Genomic DNA, 18972 nt, shown 5'->3' on the forward strand with positions numbered 1-18972 from the left:
AGAACCTTTCAATGTATTTATCCTCACAACACTCCTGGGAGGTAGGGCGGAGCTGCTTATCCCCATTTTACAGATGAGGAACTCAGGAACAGAGAGACTGCGTGACTTGCCCATGGTCACACAGGATGTTTGTGGTGGGGCAGGAAATTAAATGTGTGTCCTGAGACCCAGGTTAGCACTCTAACTGCTGAGCCATCTTTTCTCTCAGACATCTCTGTACTCTGGCATCAGCTTTATTCTGAACAAACATAATGGCTTTGAATTTTTTGGATTTAAAAAAATAATAAAAATAATAGTACCCCTTGCCTTCATATAATCTAACTTTTTACTTAGCTCTTTTTTTCATTGCCTAAAGCATGATGGTAAAAGGATACCTGAGAGTTCCTGTGGAACACTGCAAGATGTAGGTGACACAGACTCCATGTTCTTTGATGATGAAAAGGTTAATGCCCTGGATTTTTTTTATTTTTTCTTTGTAACTTGCTGGAATCGTATTTGGGTACTGTATATGCTCCCTAGGGCTTCACGTTGAATCACAAAACCTCTAATTAGGCTGGGAATAAAAATGCAGTGAACAGCAAGTTTCTGAAAGTTGGAACCAGCAAATTTGACCCTCCCTTTGGAAAAGGGTCAGGCTAGAACAGATGTGTGAGCAACTAGCATTAGGGAATTAGCCTGCAGGGGTTACTGCACTAATTTTTCCAAATCTGATTCTTGCTTCTGTGGTTTTTGTGGGGTGGAAAAAATTGCCAGGATTACAGTTATTTGTTTGCCATATCCACATAAAAACCCTGAGGCAGCGGAAGGCAATATAACATTCTTAAACAACTGCATTGTAGCCAGCACGGACAAAGTTTTTCAAAGCCGTCTATAGTGAATGCTGAAGATAGCCACTTGGCAAAATATGCTAGATATGGGAAGAAATGGAAAAAATTTAGAAAACAAAAGTCACATTGCATAGAGAAAAGTGTGTCCGCTAATACCCCAGCCAAGAAACATGAAACCCATGAATACATAATGAAGAGGGGGACTTTGAATATTTTAGTCTCTTAAATTTTAAAAAAAGTGGAAAGCCAAGAAAAAGGGTAAAACCTTTAAAATATGGAAAATATAAAGATGCTGGACTAAGATTTCTCAAAATGAACCTTAACTCTGCTCCCTGTATTCCTGCCCACTTTTCAGCAAAAAATGAAGCAACAGTATGCTTGTGCCCTGGGTGCACCTCTAACATTGACAATATGAATCGTATTCCCACACCCCGGACTTGTATGGTACTATACTCTGTATGATCTGTAATCATGTAAATTAAGAGCTCTATAATAATGCATTTGCACATGGGGGCAGAGTTAACATTCCACGCACAGCTGTAACTTTAGTATTTGGGTACTTCAGCATGCAAATGGAACATAGTCTTTTCTATGGGCTTCTCTGGGATTTTATGAAAAGAAAGATGGGTAAAGAAAAAAGGAGCTTCTTTTTCTAGGACTTTACAATTTTCCTGGCTTCCAAAAATTTCAAACAAGGCATGTAAATTCCATAATCCGGGCCCATTTACCCAGTCTCTGTACTAGGCATTTTAGGTGTCTAAATCCCACAGGTGGGAGCCCCTCTCTAACACATCCCTCCCAACCTGTGTAGTTCCTAAGGGGCATCAGAGAGAGTTTCCCTACTGCACACCTTACCAAAGTCACCGGCCCTTCCTTAGGCTGTTACCATCAAATCTTGTTCTCAATCCTAGGGGTCCCCTCCAATTTGCAGTAACCAGAATTTTCATTATGCATTTAAAGCAGCCAAATGTGCCATTCTCAGCAAGAAAACAAATGAAAAGGTCAAATGTTCACAAATCGGTGTTTAAAGTTATGGTGCTAAATCCATATTTAGGTGCCTAAATAAGTGATTTGGTTTTCAGAAGGGTGACTTGCTCTGATATCCATCAGAAACACAGCAGCTAGGGAGTGGCTCTGATATGCTAGAGAAGGGATCCTGCCTCCTGAGATGAATAGGACAGGGTATTCCAGTTGGTGTCCAGCCAAATAGTGCCAGATTTTGGATTGTATATGCGTTTTTGGTCATTTTTACCTTAATGTGGCATTTCCAAGCCTTGTAGGTTTTAAATAATAATGTGCTTTGAGGAGTTTAGCTTAACTTCAGTTTACCAACGTGGGTCCCCTGTTCTGGGTCAGCCCCTCCTGCCTCCTTCCAGCTGCTCACGGTTCTAACTGCACCTTTTCTTATCTACTGTTCTAACCTGCCAGAACTTCTGGGTGACAATAGCCACAGGCAGCATCCACAGACATTGTGATACAATGAGACCATAGAAATCACAGTTCATGCCTAAGATATGTTGAGCCTCAGAAATTTCCCCAAATTGTCTTAAATACCTCTGCAAAAATATCAAAGGCAGAAATTGTGGATGGCAGAATTAACCAGACTTGTATTTTTGTTGGTGTCATAAATATAAAGGAAAGGGTAACAACCTTTTATGTATGCAATAACATAAAATCCCTCCTGGCCAGAGGTATTGAATCACTTTACTTGTAAGGGGTTAAGAAGCTCAACTAACCTGGTTGGCACCTGACCAAAAGGACCAATAAGGAAAGAAGATCCTTTCAAATCTGGGAGGGGAGATTTTGTTTGTGCTCTCTTTTTTGTTCCCTCTCTGGACGGAGAGAGAGAGACCAGGCAGAAGAAATATCTCCTGAAAACATACCTAAATGAGCATCTAAGATTACAAAAATTGTAAGTAAGGGCAAGGAAATGCCTTAAATTATCTTTTGTTTTAGCTTGTGAATTTTCCCTACGCTAAGAGGGAGTTTTATTCCTGTTTTTGTAATTTTGAAGCTGAGCCTAGAGGGGAATCCTCTGTGTTTTAAATCTTTTTTTTTTTTACCCTGTAAAGTTACCGTCCATCCTGATTTTTGCAAGGTGTGATTCTCTTACTTTTTTTTATAAATAAAATTCTTCGTTTAAGAACCTTATTGATTTTCAGTGTCCTAAAAACCAAGGGGTTTGGTCTGTGCTCACATTGTAACCAATTGGTTAGTATATTATTCTCAAGCCTCTCCAGGAAAGGGGGTGAAGAGGCTTGGGGGATATTTGGGGGAAATGGGGATTCCAAATGACACTTTTCCTGAATTTTTGTGTAAATCACTTGGTGGTGGCAGCAATACCGTCCAAGGACAAGGAAAGAATTTGTGCCTTGGGGAAGTTTTTAACCTAAGCTGGTAGAAATAAGCTTAGGGGTCTTTCATGCGAGTCCCCACATCTGTACTCCAGAGTTCAGAGTGGGGAGGAAACCCTGACAGTGCCCAAGATGATCTTGGGTCTGACTTTCCAAAAATCCCCTAAACAACAGGTTTAAATATGAAAGGTTCTTACTTTTGTCAAATTGTTCTTACTATCCCTAATCCCCTCTCACACAGAGAGAGTCTGTTCTGGAACAGTATTATACACTTCACTCTTATTTAATTCATTTCATGGAATTTCTGTGTAACAGTGCCTGCTCTAGGGCTCTGTGAATGGCACACTGGTTTAGTTTTGGGGGGTGTTAAGAGGACAGGGTGAAACATACAATAGAAGGCTAGCATAACTTTAGCAATGGGGAAAGATGCTCTTTGTTTAAGATTTTGTATTGGGAACCAAAATAAAATACTCAAGGGAACCTTGTTTTCCCCCCAATGTATCTTGTACAACTGTTTTTACTCACAACGTTTATAGTTGTGACATCAGGAGACTGTGTCATGTCTGAGCAAGTGTAGTAAATTGACAGGTTTCAGAGTAGCAGCCGTGTTAGTCTGTATCCACAAAAAGAACAGGAGTACTTGTGGCACCTTAGAGACTAACACATTTATTTGAGCATAAGCTTTCGTGGGCTACAGCCCACTTCATCGGATGCATAGAATGGAACACACAGAAGATCTGTGAGAGTGAGGGATTATCTTTCAGGATAGGTTGTAGATTTTTGATGATGTGCTGGAGAGGTTTTAGTTGGGGGCTGAAGGTGACGGCTAGTTTTTTTTTTTCTCCTGCTGATGATAGCTCATCTCAATTAATTGGCCTCTTACAGTTGGTATGGCTACTTCCACCTTTTCGTGTTCTCTGTATGTATAAATATCTTCTTTTTGTGTGTTCCATTCTATGCATCCGATGAAGTAGCCCACAAAAGCTTATGCTCAAATAAATTTGTTAGTCTCTAAGGTGCCACAAGTACTCCTGTTCTTTTTGTAGTAAATTGGTTTACTTATCTCATTTCAGTGTTGTTGGAGCTATGTTGTTCCCAGAGTATGAGAGACACAAGGTGGTTGAGGTAATACCTTGTACTGAAACTCAAATTTTTCTATATGCAAACCTGAGTACATTTTTGTGGGTGATCATTGTGCTTGTTATTTATAGATTATATGTTCATTAATAACTGGGAAAATGATTCCACACATTTGCTAGTAGTCTGGTGTAGCAAGAGCTTGTTACACCTAAAGCCACCTATTTAAAAGCCCATTATGTCATGCAATCCGGCCCTCATTGAACCCTTATTATGGTGCCCTGTGACTAGGTAGCAGTATGAGTGAACTAAAAAATCAGACGGATCGACTCTGCACCATATTTTAGAAGGGCAGGCTTGTATTACATGTCCACTTTAATTAGGCAATCACCTTATCTACAAACCCTGTATTTTTCCCCTCCTCTGCATGCTTATGTTGGAGGAAGGGCCTGCTTGATAAGACTGATCTGAAAAGATCCATCTGATTTTTATCGGAAATGGACAAAAGCCATGCATTGCGTTTTCTTTTGACACACACAGTTAAGTTGGCGTGGGTCAAAGAAACGTCAAAATAAATGGCCCTCTAACTGCCTTTCTCCTTTCTATTCTCTAGCAAGATTCATCACTTGATGGCCATATGAAAAGCCATTCAATCACCTGTTGGCAATGGTAACCATCTCATAAAAACTGCAGTGGATCATTATATACTATTATGAGATGATATTGCCTAGACTCCACGTCAAGCTATGGCCTGTCATCATTGTTAGTCTATTTTACAGGCTGAGTGCACTCTAACTCTCCTCATAAAACTTTGTTTGAACCCGGGTTTCTCAATGTCTCGCTGCTTGGTGTTTTTTCAAAAGAAGCTTTTTCTTTTATATAGGAGTAGAGTGCCCTTCCTGTACACGGTGTATTACATCTGAACCATTCATGAGAAGTGCACAGCTGTCAGGCAGTCTTCTTGGTGTTTCACTCTTTGCTTGTATAGCAACATCCTGTTGTTCTGCATTTTCAGTTTATCCTTGTATGGAGCCTATGAATGTCTTTGGTATGTGATTGATCCAAGTGCTAAATCTCCTACAGTAGAGATCTATGCTAATGTACTGAACTTTGAAGAAGTGGTAAATCACTTGCCTGTAACTGTTGCTTTCCAAAGCAAGTATTTAGGATGGATCCACACTCCTTCCTTGCCTTTCTTCCCTAGAGTTTGGGTTTATTTTTGTTCCTACTTCTAATCAATTAGATTAATAAACAGATTCTGTTTGCCTACACGCCACAAGTGACTAAAATGGAAGAGGAAGAAGATATTTCATTTGTTTTTATTTTTAAAAATCCTTGTATTGGCTTAGAAAATTCAAACTGATCTTTTAGGTATATTTTTATAAGTTTTAGGTTTTATAACCTGACAGGAAAGCTTGTGGCTTTTAAAAACTTTTATTGGGACTTATTAAACCAAGGAAATTCCTAGACATGTGCTAGGTTTAAATAATGCTAATCTCATGACAAAAACTATAAAAGGCAAAGAAATTTAATATTAAGGTTGAAATTCTTGGTTTTGTGCATTTGCAGTTCACCTTTAAGGACAATCCAACCATCTCAGTATAATAAATGTCACAAATCAGCAAAGAGGGGCATTCAGCACACTGAGAATTCAGATCTCTCACATTTCTTCCTTTTCACAGGTCCTGAACTGCAGATGCATTTCTGAGCATAGGCTTAGGGAGGATGGAATTGTGGCTAAAGTTCAGGACTAGAAGTGATGAGATCCGAGTTATGCGGCCAGCTCTATTACAGACTTCCTGTGTGACTGGAGATAAGTCATATTAAATGCTCTGTGCTTCAGTTTCCCAATCTGCAAAATGCAATTAATATTTCCCTAACTCGTTTGTTTTGTGAGGCTTAATGCATTAATGTTTGTAAACGGCTTTGAGAGCCAGGGATGCAAGGGCCTGTATAAGACAAAGCTAAATATAGTAATTATTAATTTCTTCCTGCTTTGTGTTTCACCCCAGCATGTACTCTCTGCTGGTGCCTGCACTCCCCAGGTGTCTTTTTGGGATAGAACTTAAGAAGGCATTTTTAAAAGGTTTTCTAACTGTGGTGCAATGATGTTCATTTAATGGCACTTATCCTTCTTCACCAGCAGCCTTTGAAGCCTCCACTGCTCTTTGGTGGTGGGTGGGACAGCAGTGTATAGCCCTCATCTTCTTAGTGCCTCAGAAACATTAATTTATCTTCACAACACCCTTGTGAGGCAGGGGAAGTAGTATTATCCTCATTGTACAATACGAAACTGAGGCACGGGGAAATCAAGTGAATTACCTAAGGTCATATAGGAAGTCTGTGCACAGCCTTAGTCCTAGTGCCTCACTCACAAGACCATACAAACCTGGGTTTAAATTCCTAATATGTTTTATGCCCCTTTTCATTTGGGACATTCAGTACATCATATTTGATATCTTTCATAGTACTTGCAGGTTGCCTTAACTAGCTGCTTCTTTCTCCTTAACACACACTAGTACCTACTGTATGCAACAGACAGCACAAAGTCTATTACATTGGGTCCTTATTTAGTATTTTAAAGTAGTACTCATGGAAGGTGCCAGGTGGACGTTATATAGACCATAAGGTTACATGTTAGAAGATGGTGTTATGCAAGGTATGCAACAATGTGGCAGTTAGCAGTGCTGCAATATAAGACACTAACACAGTGCTTGCATCACACTCTGAAATGAAAACATGAAAACAGAGGGCTTCTGTTTTTCTTCTTTACTAATATGTCCCAGCAATTACTTGCTTGTGGGAGAGATGAACTAGTCCTTGCAAAGAAAGGTCATGCATTAAGCCATCAGAGCTGGTCCTAGGCTTTATCTGGGTGTTCTCCCTGACACCTAGTGAGCTCCGGAACCTTCAAGTGTATGTACAACACCCCAGCCCTAGAAGTTGGCTGCCTAATGAGGACAGAGGTATCTGGGCATATATGCCAGCCAGCAGAGGGAGTACAACACAAACAAATTGAGGATAGGAGACAAGAGGAATAAAACCTCTAAACAGCCCCTTCCTAACAGTATTGTCAGAACATAGTTGGATGGGAAGGAAACAGAGGGTGGAGGAGGGGCTGCAGGGCTCTGTTAGCATGATGGTCAATCAACACTTCTATAACTGGAGCTCTCAGCTGTTTGGCAGTGGGGCAGAGGGTCCCTGGATGTAAAGAGCCCTATGTGACTGCTAGACTGCATACTATGTAGTGTACCATATGAAAATAAATCTTTGCACTAGGCCCAGTCACTTCTTGGATCCAGCTGCACTTCTGATCTACCTCCTTATTAGGAAATGGCAGTTATGCTGTAACATGACCAGTAATCAGGAAGATCATCTGCACATTTTATCACTATAGCTATTGCCAAAGTGCCTGCTCTTTAATCTAAAGTTGCACAGACCTGCACCTAGACACTGATAAACTGTTAGCTGCCTAACTTCAGTCATTATCAAACTCTGAACTATTATCAGGAGGCAATTATCTAGCTGCACAACTAGGGACCGTAATAGATAAGCAGTGACAAATTCATAGCATTACCCTGTCTGTTGCCTCTGCCTCAACTACTGTCTACACTTTATTTTTTTAAGCATACCTAAATATTAAGCAAGAAACAACCTAATTTTGAGTCTAAATGTTTGTTAGCCAGAAAATAGTCCCATTGTGAATTTGATGCTTCTACAGTAAGCCACAAAGAATGTGGATAATGTAGCATTTCAGTCGCTAGGTGGTGCAAAAGGAATATACACCTCAAAGAAGGAAGGCATGTTGGCACTTTGAAAGGCTTCACTAGCACGTGATGCCATCTCCCTGGGTTTAATGGAATATTTGTGTTTTGCTGTCAAGTTTGCCTTTTACAAAGGGTCAGGATTCTTGCTGCTAACCTCATTCCAGCTTAATTTCACATAAAACGAACAGCTTTTCTGCAACTGAAAGGTTGTGTGTTTCATATTCACAGAATTGCTAGAATTGCTATTAACTCTGAATGAATGCGATAGCATTGTGTCCTTTTTCTTTTAAATTACAGGCATAGTTTGTTTTTTTTCTTTTCAGGCTCATTCCCCTGGGTGTTTATCAGATTGTCTGCTTCTGGTGGCCTGTTCCAGAGGGCCTCTTAGTGCTAAATGGGACCTAATTATTTGTATATTTTAAAAGGGCTGTTTTAAGTTATATATTGACTCTGGTGTTGTCTCTGAGAGTGAAGAATTAACCTGAAAAGGTTGCCTTTTCTCACAAAATGGATTGCACACTTGGTTCTCTATATTGATTAGTTAGGCGTTTAAAGAGCTGCATTTTCTCACTAAATGCCTTGAAAAATTGTCATGATAGTATTTAAAGGGGCAAACTGACATTGTTTATTTTCCCAAACCTTTTCGGCATATTGCTTAGCCCTGTATTGCCCCTTTAGGGAGCTCTCATATAGTATGAAGGAATGATAATGCCCTTTCTGCTTAGATAAGTGTGACAGAATAACATTTCTTTTCTGCTGAAATACCAAGGAAAGCGATGCCACAATGCCAAATGTATATTACATTGCAGCTGATAGGGTGACAATAGCATCCTGAATAGCTATTCAAGGGGACTGAAATTTTCACAATTTATATGAATGATATGAGGGTTTGTTAGCATTTCTGTCCATCGGCATTCCAAAAAGTAGAGTTCCTTTCTCCTTGGAGTTTTCCAGATGACAGGTGGGGAAACTTGAACTCTAATGGCTTATGCTGCACCTGGTTGGTGACAACAAGCGGACTTTGCTTTCCAGGGTTGTCAACCAGGCACCTTTCACTAACGCTGCATTCTTTAAGAAAACTGAATTCAGGTACTGGTACTGCCACTGAAGCCAGTGGTACTCTGTATAGCCAACCAGGTCCAGTCATGAGAGTCAGATTCCAGGATCAAAGCTTTAGAGATTAACTGAGCTATTATAAAAGGCGGGGAAGGGCAGTTACATCCACAGTGGCTTTGCAACAGCAGTCACTCTTCGTTAATTCCCTACTGCTCATTTACTTGCCATCTCTGTTTGTTTTCATGGCAGTCAGATTTGAATGCACCTTCTCCAGGTCTCTGAATAAGCCATTGTCACCCTTTCATTTGACACCTGAAGTCAATGTAATCAAATATGCACACTGCTTACAATCCCAAAACAAAATGGAAGTAGAGGCTTCAATCTGGTTAAATCAGTTTCAGAACAACTAATTATGCTAAAATCTGCAGTGCAATTAGCACTAGTTGACTTGGCACTCTTTGGAGGCCCTGCGTCAGCTGCAGATTGCAGGAGCCTGAAATCAGGCTTCATCTAGAAGGTAGGAGTTGGGAGTAGCTCTCTGTAATTTTTTAAATCAGAAATCTCTCCTAGTGGGCCTCCTCTGCCCTCACCAAACGCTTCAGGCCCTGCAGCAAATCTTTTTTTCCAGCTGTTCCAGAGATGGCCAATTCCTTCAGTCACTAGCCTCCTTGAGACACCCACAGGCTCCAGCTCCCATTCTGAACCTATGTTTCCTGCATGGCAGTCCCACAAGTTTCTGCCACTCTACCAGAAGGCAAAAGGAAAATGATTCTTTCTTAGGACTAAGGGAACAATCTGTATTTCTAAGGGTAAATTATTTCTTGCCTGTAAAAAATATCATTAGGTTGAGTATTTGTACTCTCACTCTTCCCCAGATTCCTTGGTAGTGGCAGCTACTAGGACACTAAGCATCAACACCAAAAGACAAAGAGGCTGGACTTATTTGGATGCAAACTTTATTCTATAGGAAGTCTGCAACTAAGGTTTGCAAACCAATAGGCACTCCTGAGCTGCTATGACTTCACCCTCTGGGAAAACATTATAAAACTTAAAGACAAGTTACCAGAGAACTTAGGCAGGACTTGGCAGTAATGGTGGCTGAGGGAAAGTTAGTTACCAGGACTGCTCTCCAGAACATTTTTGATGGCACAGATGTGGTGGCTCGAACCAGGGCATCAACCATTTCTATGAGATGTTTGTAGTTACAATCATCTGGGCTCCCCCAGAAGTCCAGGACTTGCCTTTTGAAGGTCCCTTTCTGTTTTTTGGATAAGACAGATGATAGGGTCCATAGCCTAAAAGATTCCAGGGAGACATTATAATATCTTGGCATCAAAGAGGAAATAGCTCCATCCTCAGCTGCCATACAGACACCAGGATTTTGCTTGCTGGTTTCAAGATCCATTGAAGAGAAAGGAGTTATGGGAGACGACATCCACCGCCCTTCTCTTCAGCATCAGTGAGCTCCTCCTGTCCAGCCACTACATCCAAAGAAACATTTTGATGTGTTGGTCGAGACATAAAGGATGCTTACTTCCATGTTGCAATATGAGGTTTCTCAGATTTGTGGCAAATGGGTCTCATTATTTAGTTCATGGTGCTCCCATTCAGTCTCTCAACTGTTCCTCAGGTTTTCACGAAGTGCATGGTTGTGGTGGCAGCACATCTACGAAGTCTGTGTGCGGGAGTGCCCTTTATCCTCCTGCTACCAACCCTCACTCTAGTCACAGACACTTCAGCCCTAGGTTGGGCGACTCACATGCGGTCCCTGCAGACTCTAGGTTTCTGGTTGTTTCATGAATGGCTCATAAATGTCAGGGAGTCGAGAGCTTTGTGTCTTGCCTGTTCAGCTTTCCTCCTGTATGTAGTAGGAAAGAACTTGTTAATTCTAAGAGACAACTCTGAGACTGTTTTACATAAACAGAGAGGAGTGTGGCCAATCCAGTTATGCCAGGAGGCAATTTGCCTCTGGGGCTTTTGCATAACCAATTCAATTCATCTCAGGGTGACTTACCTTCTAGGGAAGCAGAACACATTGGTGGGTTGACTGAGCAGGACCTTCTCCAATCACCATGACTGTTTTTATGACCAGACATTGTCAGATCCATCTTCCAGCTCTGGGGGACTCCCCAAGTGGACCTGTTTGCAACAAAGCCCAAAAAGAAAATGCCATCTGTTTTGGTCTCAGGGAATTCTCAGCCCAGGCTCACTAACAGATGCTTTTCTGCTATCTTGGAAGGGATCCCCTTCAGTATGCCTTCCCTCCACTTCTCTTGCTGCCCAGGGTATTGTTCAAAGTCAAACAAGACCATGCTTGTTTTATACTTGTAGCCCCAACAACACTGATACTCAATTCTACTGAGCTTGTCAATTAAGCTTTCACTCTCTCCCCCTCTGGATCCAGATGTGAGTTCTCATGAGCTTGGCTGCTTGCTCCATCCCAACGTGCAAGCCCTCCACCTGACAGTGTAGATGCATTGTAGTTAACACCTTTAGAGATCCTGTTTTAAGGAGGTTCAGAAAGTGCTTCTGTATAGTAGAAAACACTCAACTAGGGACACTTATCTGGCTAAATGGAAAGGCTTCTCCATTTGGTCCCATCAGAAAGGCTTATCCCGAGAGCATGCATCCCTGAACCTCATATTGGACTATCTTCTATACCTAAAACATCAGAGTTTGGTCACAGCCTTCAATTCCTGGGTGGATAGTAGATCTCTTTTCTCCAGCCTCATCATTACCAGATTCCTAAAGGACTTGGTTAGATTGTAACCACACTTGCAAGACCCTATCCATCCTTGGGATCTGAATGTGGTCCTAGCAAAGTTAACTGGACTGCCATTTGAACCCCTTGCAACTTGCTCTCTGCTCCAGCTCTCTGTGAAAGTAGCATTTTTAGTTGCCATTACCTCAGCCACAAGGGTGGGTGAGTTGAGAGCCCTAGTGTCAGAGCCTCCCGAACCCGTTTTCCATAAGAATAAAGTTTATCTCTGCCCTCACTCAAAATTTCTCATGGAGGTAGTATCTAATTTTATGTTAACCAGGCTGACTTTCTTCTCGAAATCACATACACGTAGAGATGAGGTGAGCTGTCATTTGTTGGATCTGAGAAGAGCTTTCTACCTGGATCGTATGAAGTTCTTTAGATCCTCCATGCAGTTGTTGATTGTGGTTGTGGACAGAGCCAAGGGTAAACCAGTTTCCACTCAGAGAATCTCATCCTGGATCTCTTTGTGCATGCGTTTATGCTGTCAATTGGCTAATATAACCCGACCAGCTAGAGTTGGCACATTCTACTAGAGCACAGGCACCTTTTACCAACTTTCTTGGCACCAATACCCATTTGTAAAGCAGTATTCTGGTCATCAGTCCACACTTTCTCTTCTCATTATGCCATGTCCCATCAGTCTGGGGACAATGCCAATTTTGAACAAGTTGTCCTACAATCATTGTTCAGGTATAATCTGAGCCCACTTCCATGTTTGTCTGCTTGTAAGCTACCTACAGTGGGATGGACATATGCAAGCACTTGAAAAAGAAAAAATGGTTACCTACTTTTGTGAAACTGTTGTTCCTTGAGGTATATTGCCAATACCCATTCCACAACCTGCCCTCCTTCCCCTCTCTATCAGAGTCTATCCAGCACTAAACACTAACGCTCAAGCTGCCCCAGTGGGTATTGTTGAGGGGAAAAGTCTTCCAACAACTGTGTACGAGGCGTGCACAGACCTACGGTGGAATGGATATGTGCAACACATCTCGAAGAACAACAGTTACAGAAAGGTAAGTAACTGTTTTTTATGGGGTAAATTGATTTCACCATTGGGAAACTAGGGATTCTTTCCCCAGAGTAATAACTATAAAGCACGCTAATGCTATTCAACATTAGTGCATTAAAGTGTGGCCTTATTAATTCAAAGCATAAAGGCAACAAAATAAGCTGTTCAATTTAAAATATAATACATATATAATGAGGAGAATGTGTGAAAGCTTTATTCAAATGAAAATGCAGAAGTGTTTGAACTAGTGAGGTATGTTTTTGTGCTGAGTTATGAGCATATGTAATAGATTTAATTATTAATTTCTCCATTGTTCTATGCACACAGATAGGGTTCAAGGCACAGTCATTCTCTGGCTTTCATAGATCTAATTTGTATAATTATTGCCAGAATAAAGAATTGCTCCAATTCCTAGCGCTCTTTTTTCCTCTCCTAAATATTATTTCAATGCGGCATTCCAAAAGAGGAACACCTGCCACTTCTTCAAAGTCAGCTGATCACTGGCAATGATGGAGTGAGCTACTGCTGATGACGTTCCTTTTCAAGCCCTTTTGTCTAAAGGAATTATCATGCACCCTTTTCATTTTATTGAACAAATTACATTTGTCAAGGTCTATCTTTGTAAATAAATAACTAGAGACACATGGCTGTGTATTTCTGCTCTTCCAGGTCTCTTGTTCTATTTATGGAAGCCAGATGACATGAAACAAAAGAGAAACTTTCCTCTAAAAGCAATTATCTTTCTGCATTCCCATCAGTATAATTATATTGCAGGGAATTTTAAGAAGCTGTACAAGTAGAATTGAATGCTTAAAATCATGTTTGCTGAATTGTTGTTATGCAAAAGTTGAGCAGGCTGTATTGCATCATATTAACAGAACAGCACCAATGGCAATTCTCTTACAATGCTGTGCTTGAAACTGTGTGTGTGTGTGTGTGTGTGTGTGTGTGTGTGTGTGTGTGTGTGTGTGTGTAATGCGAGACCAGAATTTGAAAATGGGACAGTGTTGTAAAAAAGACTGCAGAAAAATATGTATGGGAGCCTGTGAAGGGGGTTCCCCTCACCACAGGTTCGCCTCCTAGTGGCTGCATCTTGGAATTAGCTTTCGCCTCATCTGGTGCATCCTAACATCTGTTGCTTATGCTGTGGTCCCCCTCTCTCTCTCTCTCTCTGTCATTCAGGGTACTCACTTTCTGTGACTTGGTCCTCGGGTCAGGTTGCTGTATAGTAGCCCTTTTCTGGAGTAACAACACCCCTCCCTGGACAAGCAATCTGTATGCTGTCTGTTCCAACTCCAGGTCCTGTGCTACTTGCCTGTGGCTGGTAGGAGAATTCAGGTCCACCCGCTATTTTGGGTTCCAGCAACCTAAGTCTTCTCAGTCTCAGTTGCTATTTCCCAGGGCTCCTTCCGACCACACCCCAATCTTCCTGCCTATTTCTGGGTTTACTACTGCAGCTTCCTTTGGTCCCCCATGGCTACTTCATTCCTCTAGGCCTCTTGTAAGACTTCCTAATCCAGGGCAGGACCCCAGGGCTTACTATCCCCCTGGATCGTCTCCTTGTCCGTGGCCAACTCCCTTTCCTTTTAAGGAGTGACTGCAGACCTTCTTCCTGCTCTCACTTGCTGGCTTTATATACCTATCCTAGCTCCTCCCACAGCTGGGTGTCATCTGTCATTAGGCCCTATCAAACCCAGCTTCCATTCCAGGTTCAGCATATAAGGTTAATTGGCCCCTTCTGGCCCATATTAACTCGTTCATGAGTTGTGTAGGTTGAACATCCCACCATAGAACCAATGCTGTCTTCTCCCCTGATTAAGAGTGTAACAAATTAGTCAACAAATATTTTTAAAATAACTAATACTCCATCCTGCAAGTGCCTAAGCACGTGTGTATCTTTACTCATGTGAGGAGTCCTGTTTCACTTGAGTCAGACTACTCATGTGACTGAAATTATACATATAAAGTAAATGACTGCAGGATTGGGACCTCGGTTGGCCTTTTGCCCCTACAGCATGCAGCAGATGCTTGTAGAGTTGGAGTCTCTTGAAGTGAGTAAAATCACTACTTAGCTCAATAGTTGTTGGATGAAGATAGGGCAAACCCTGTGGAGAGTGAGGCTTTGCCATCGACTTGAGCTATTTTGGGGGTATACAACACCTGTTAGTGTTCATGAATTTTTTTCTTGTGATATAAATCCGTGTGTCCATGAAAGATTCAGTTTTTAAAACAAGTGGTCTTCCAAGCTCCAGGGAGGGCTTCTACTATTTATAAGGAACATAGCACACAAACATGAACCCAGGGGCTAGACTTCATTGTGTAAGGGAGCAGGTAGCCACATCTGTATTTACATTGCCTAACATTTTCCACTCTAAAAGATTCTTGCAATCTGTTTTTGAGAAGCTCTTACATCACCATTGTTTAAAAAAGATATTTGAATTTTGGCAGGGGAAAAGCCTTCAGGCTAGAGAAGAATCCATTCTGTGTCCCATGAAATTCTGCTCACTTTTGCTGAGGTATATTAAACATGGAAAATCACCATTTCCATTCTCTTGCTCATATTCATCAGGAAAACTTCAGCAGCCTGACAAATTAATAACTGAATGTGAATATTCTAATACTGGACCCACACTTCCACTGCAGCAGCAGCACATGCTGTACTGGGAACACTGGAAGCAGACCGCTTCTCTGGGATGGGGGTAGAGAGAGACTGGCCAAACTTCCCAAAAGTTCCTTCTAGAGCAAATGAGGCAGTGATTCTACTGACAATAGCCTCATTCATTACACAATCCTAATTTATTCCCTGAGCACCATCCATCCTTTGCAGTGAATGAGGCAGGGGTCCTGTGGAAAAATAAGTATATAATAATGTAATTAACAAGGGAGCCAAAATAAAGTTTCACAGGCAACCTTAGTACTAGCATTTCTGCTTGACTTTGCAGCCTAATCCAGTTGTTTAGATAGTTTTTTGTATGTAATGCTGTAGATAGAATGGATGTATTTTTCCATTAGATTTTTTTCCCCTCTGCCCCCTGTTATTATGTTAGTTTCATTTGATTGTCTCCTTTTCTTCCCTGCTTTGCTTCTCATTAGTTTTGTGTGTTTTTTTTAAACTCTCTCTCCCTGGTGGAACAATAACATACAAGACAAACTTTCAAAACCAAGATATCAGAGCAGTTTCAAAATGAGTTTCTTACCCCATCCCTGCCTACCAGTGTTAGGTCTGCAGCCAGCCAGCCTAGAGTAAGGTGGGGTGAGTTGGACCCTCTCTGATTTAAGGATCAGCCTGTTTTGTGTGTCTGTTTTGGGTTCTTGTGTATTATCATTTTGAATTCTAAGAAATAAAGTAGTGTTACATTGCAACTTTCCAGCAAGAGTAGTTTTTTTATCTAACTTCTCTGCGTGTACATTGAGAACATAAAATTAATATGACCTCATAACACTGCAGAAGATTGTACAAAAACAAATAATAGAATGTGCCCTACACACAAAAGGGAGGGTGCCTGGTCCCCTATATTGACTACAACAGAATATTTTCTTTTCTGTGAAATCCATTTTGACTGCCATGTGTTTGCATTTATTTTCTTTCCAGTTCCATAGATTACTCATCCATAACTTAGCAGCACGACAGAACATATTGAGAGCATGCTTTCTACTCCACAAGGAATTTCCTTTCTCCTGTTTCCTAGACTCCATTTTACCATGTTTTCTGATAGTTCCACTGTGAAGAATTCTGTCTGATGGGATGAAGACATACAAACCAACAGTATTCCAGGTCAGCGGAGTTCAGTGTCACTTTGCAGGCCAGGCACACAAGGGCTAAACTGTTCCAACGGACTTGAGCTAATGGCCTGAAATTCCTTCCTAGTGCTCTGGAGAGTAGCGATGGAGATTACCCAGGACTTGCATTTACTCTAGCCTCATACCGCCCCACTCCCTGTGGGTGGGAATCATGGTGTAATCTCTTAAAGTTTTATTTCAATCCAAATATAATCTTTTCTTTTTCTAGACATCCCATTGGGACACAATTTCTTTGCATACTTTGACCATGGACAAGAGTTACAGTAAGTGGCTTCCTCTTGTTTTGTTGTGACATCTTCTGTGGCCAATGCTGAAGGTCTGTTTTCACTTATGGCTCTTCCATGGTAAAGATTAACGTTTCAGTGGATTTAAATTTGAACCTTAATGCAATAGTCTGTCAGTTGGGTTTTTAATAAATGTCCTTTTCCCCCCTGAAATAATCTGTAAGGCTGTTACTAATCAGAATATGAGACATTTCCTCAGTTGGTTTCACTGGGGCTTGTTTTTGTTGCATCTGGCAGTGTGTCCAACAGAACAGCTCAACCAAAATGTGCTCAGTTAAAATCAGTTGTTTCACAAGAAGCCACTATTTCTTGGTTATATTATTATTAAATATCCAGGCATGTGTGTCTAGAAAATATGGCATTCCCCCCCTCCCCAGAAAGATGAAGAATAACTGATCCAAAGCCTCACAAAACCCGAATATGCCTCTATTTAAGAATTGAATATATGGATTTTTATAAGGTTTGGGGGGGAAGAATTTAACAAAACAAAACAAATCCATGCTGACATCTCCCCTCTTATCTCCAGGGGGATTTTGGTTGCATAATTTTAAATTCCTTAAAATACTGGGTTATGAGAGCTGACAAAATATTAATGGTGTCACAAGGGTGATGCTAGTGTTCCAGTATATCTTTGTCCATGTTCTAATATGCCTCTTAGATAATGGAATTCATTATTGATTTGAGAACGTTTTATTTTATTGGCATATCTTGTTGCTTTCAAAAGTTTGTCATTGGGGACCTTGGGGCTGTGGCTTCTGGCATTGCCTGTTCAAATCGCTTAGATGTGTGAGGCTTTGTTCCACCCTTTTGCTTAATGAATGAACTATTGCTCTATGAACACAAGAAATACCATGTTGGATTGTGTTCTCCTTAGCTGAGCTGGATCATTCTTGTTAGTGCTTGAGTAGGCGATCTCAAAGAAAACCTATTTGCTGTGGTGGTATTGGTGATTCAGTAGATGACACTCTTTCTTCTGACTCAGTTCTGAATCAGTGCACCAGCATGGTTCTCATGCTTGTGATACTTATGCCCCGTTGAGAGTACATTTGGGTGTGGATGTGATGTGTGTTATAGCATGCTGGGGGACCACATTGTGGTTGGCAAGCTCAATTGCCTGTAATGCAGAGAAGGCCACTGATACCACCTTCAAAGATAAACAATTACCTTTTATTATCACACAGGGCCTTAGCGCTACCAGCTTCAAATAACACATAATCACAAGTCTGCAATATCATTTACTTCTGCTAAGAGAAAATAGCACATATTAAATTGCTGCTGAGGTGATAGGAACATTTTGACTAACGTTCAACTGGAGAAACAACATGAGCCAGGCAGGAACTAACTCAGATGATGACTCCACGGATACTAAAAGCTTGCACCATGCCAAATACATCCGATGCGTGGTCCACTGTTGAATCATCTTATGTATTTGTGTGTTGTTACTCCTAAAAGAACAATTGTCCAGGAACTTTTGTATGTGCCCATATTAGACACGCATGAGGTATGTTAAAGTAAATATATGCGGACACATAAAAAGTATATGCATATAGGTAGTAGTATAGTATATGCATATAATTTTCTGCTAAAGGGAGGCTGAGTGGCTGTTACAGGTAAACAGTTCAAGTTCGAGTTCAGTGTTTGGAAAACAATATCTTTGCTCAGGTATGGTTCTGAGTCTGCTGTTGTGACCTGTTAGCTATGACATACCATAGAACCCTGAGGCAAGAAGGAGTGCATGAACCTGATTGGCTAACCTGAGGCTCAGGCTTTAAAGAGGTCCCCTAATTTTTTTAACTCAATCCTCCGAGAACTACAACAGCAGCTACGTGGGCTAAAAATGTTGCCTTTAAAAAAAAAACCAAAAATAACGTTTTGTTTCTGTTGAGTCTGAATTTGTCAAGGGCACCAGATAAATCTCTCAGGCAAGCTTAACTCAGCCCAGAGCGAGGCCTTTGACCACTGCTTGAATCTTGTTATATTATTTGTATCCTGGCCATAAGGCCAACTTTCTGCTTTAGAAATGTACACCA

General features: G+C 41.0%; 1 long non-coding RNA gene across 2 annotated transcripts in view; it reads left to right on the forward strand.

Moving 5' to 3' along the window:
- Positions 1 to 328: 328 nt before the first annotated feature.
- Positions 329 to 18972, forward strand: part of LOC122172192 (uncharacterized) — a 91320-nt gene continuing 72676 nt past the window's right edge. Inside the window, exons 1-2 of one of the 2 annotated variants that reach the window (XR_010589688.1) lie at positions 329 to 2739; positions 16867 to 16921. This is a non-coding gene — a long non-coding RNA (uncharacterized LOC122172192). Of the gene's footprint in view, positions 2740 to 14850; positions 16633 to 16866; positions 16922 to 18972 lie in introns of those variants that run through there. The other variant, XR_006172264.2, reaches the window with a different exon arrangement.

The sequence above is a fragment of the Chrysemys picta genome, chromosome 8, assembly GCF_011386835.1.
Source record: "Chrysemys picta bellii isolate R12L10 chromosome 8, ASM1138683v2, whole genome shotgun sequence".
NCBI lineage: Eukaryota > Metazoa > Chordata > Testudines > Emydidae > Chrysemys > Chrysemys picta.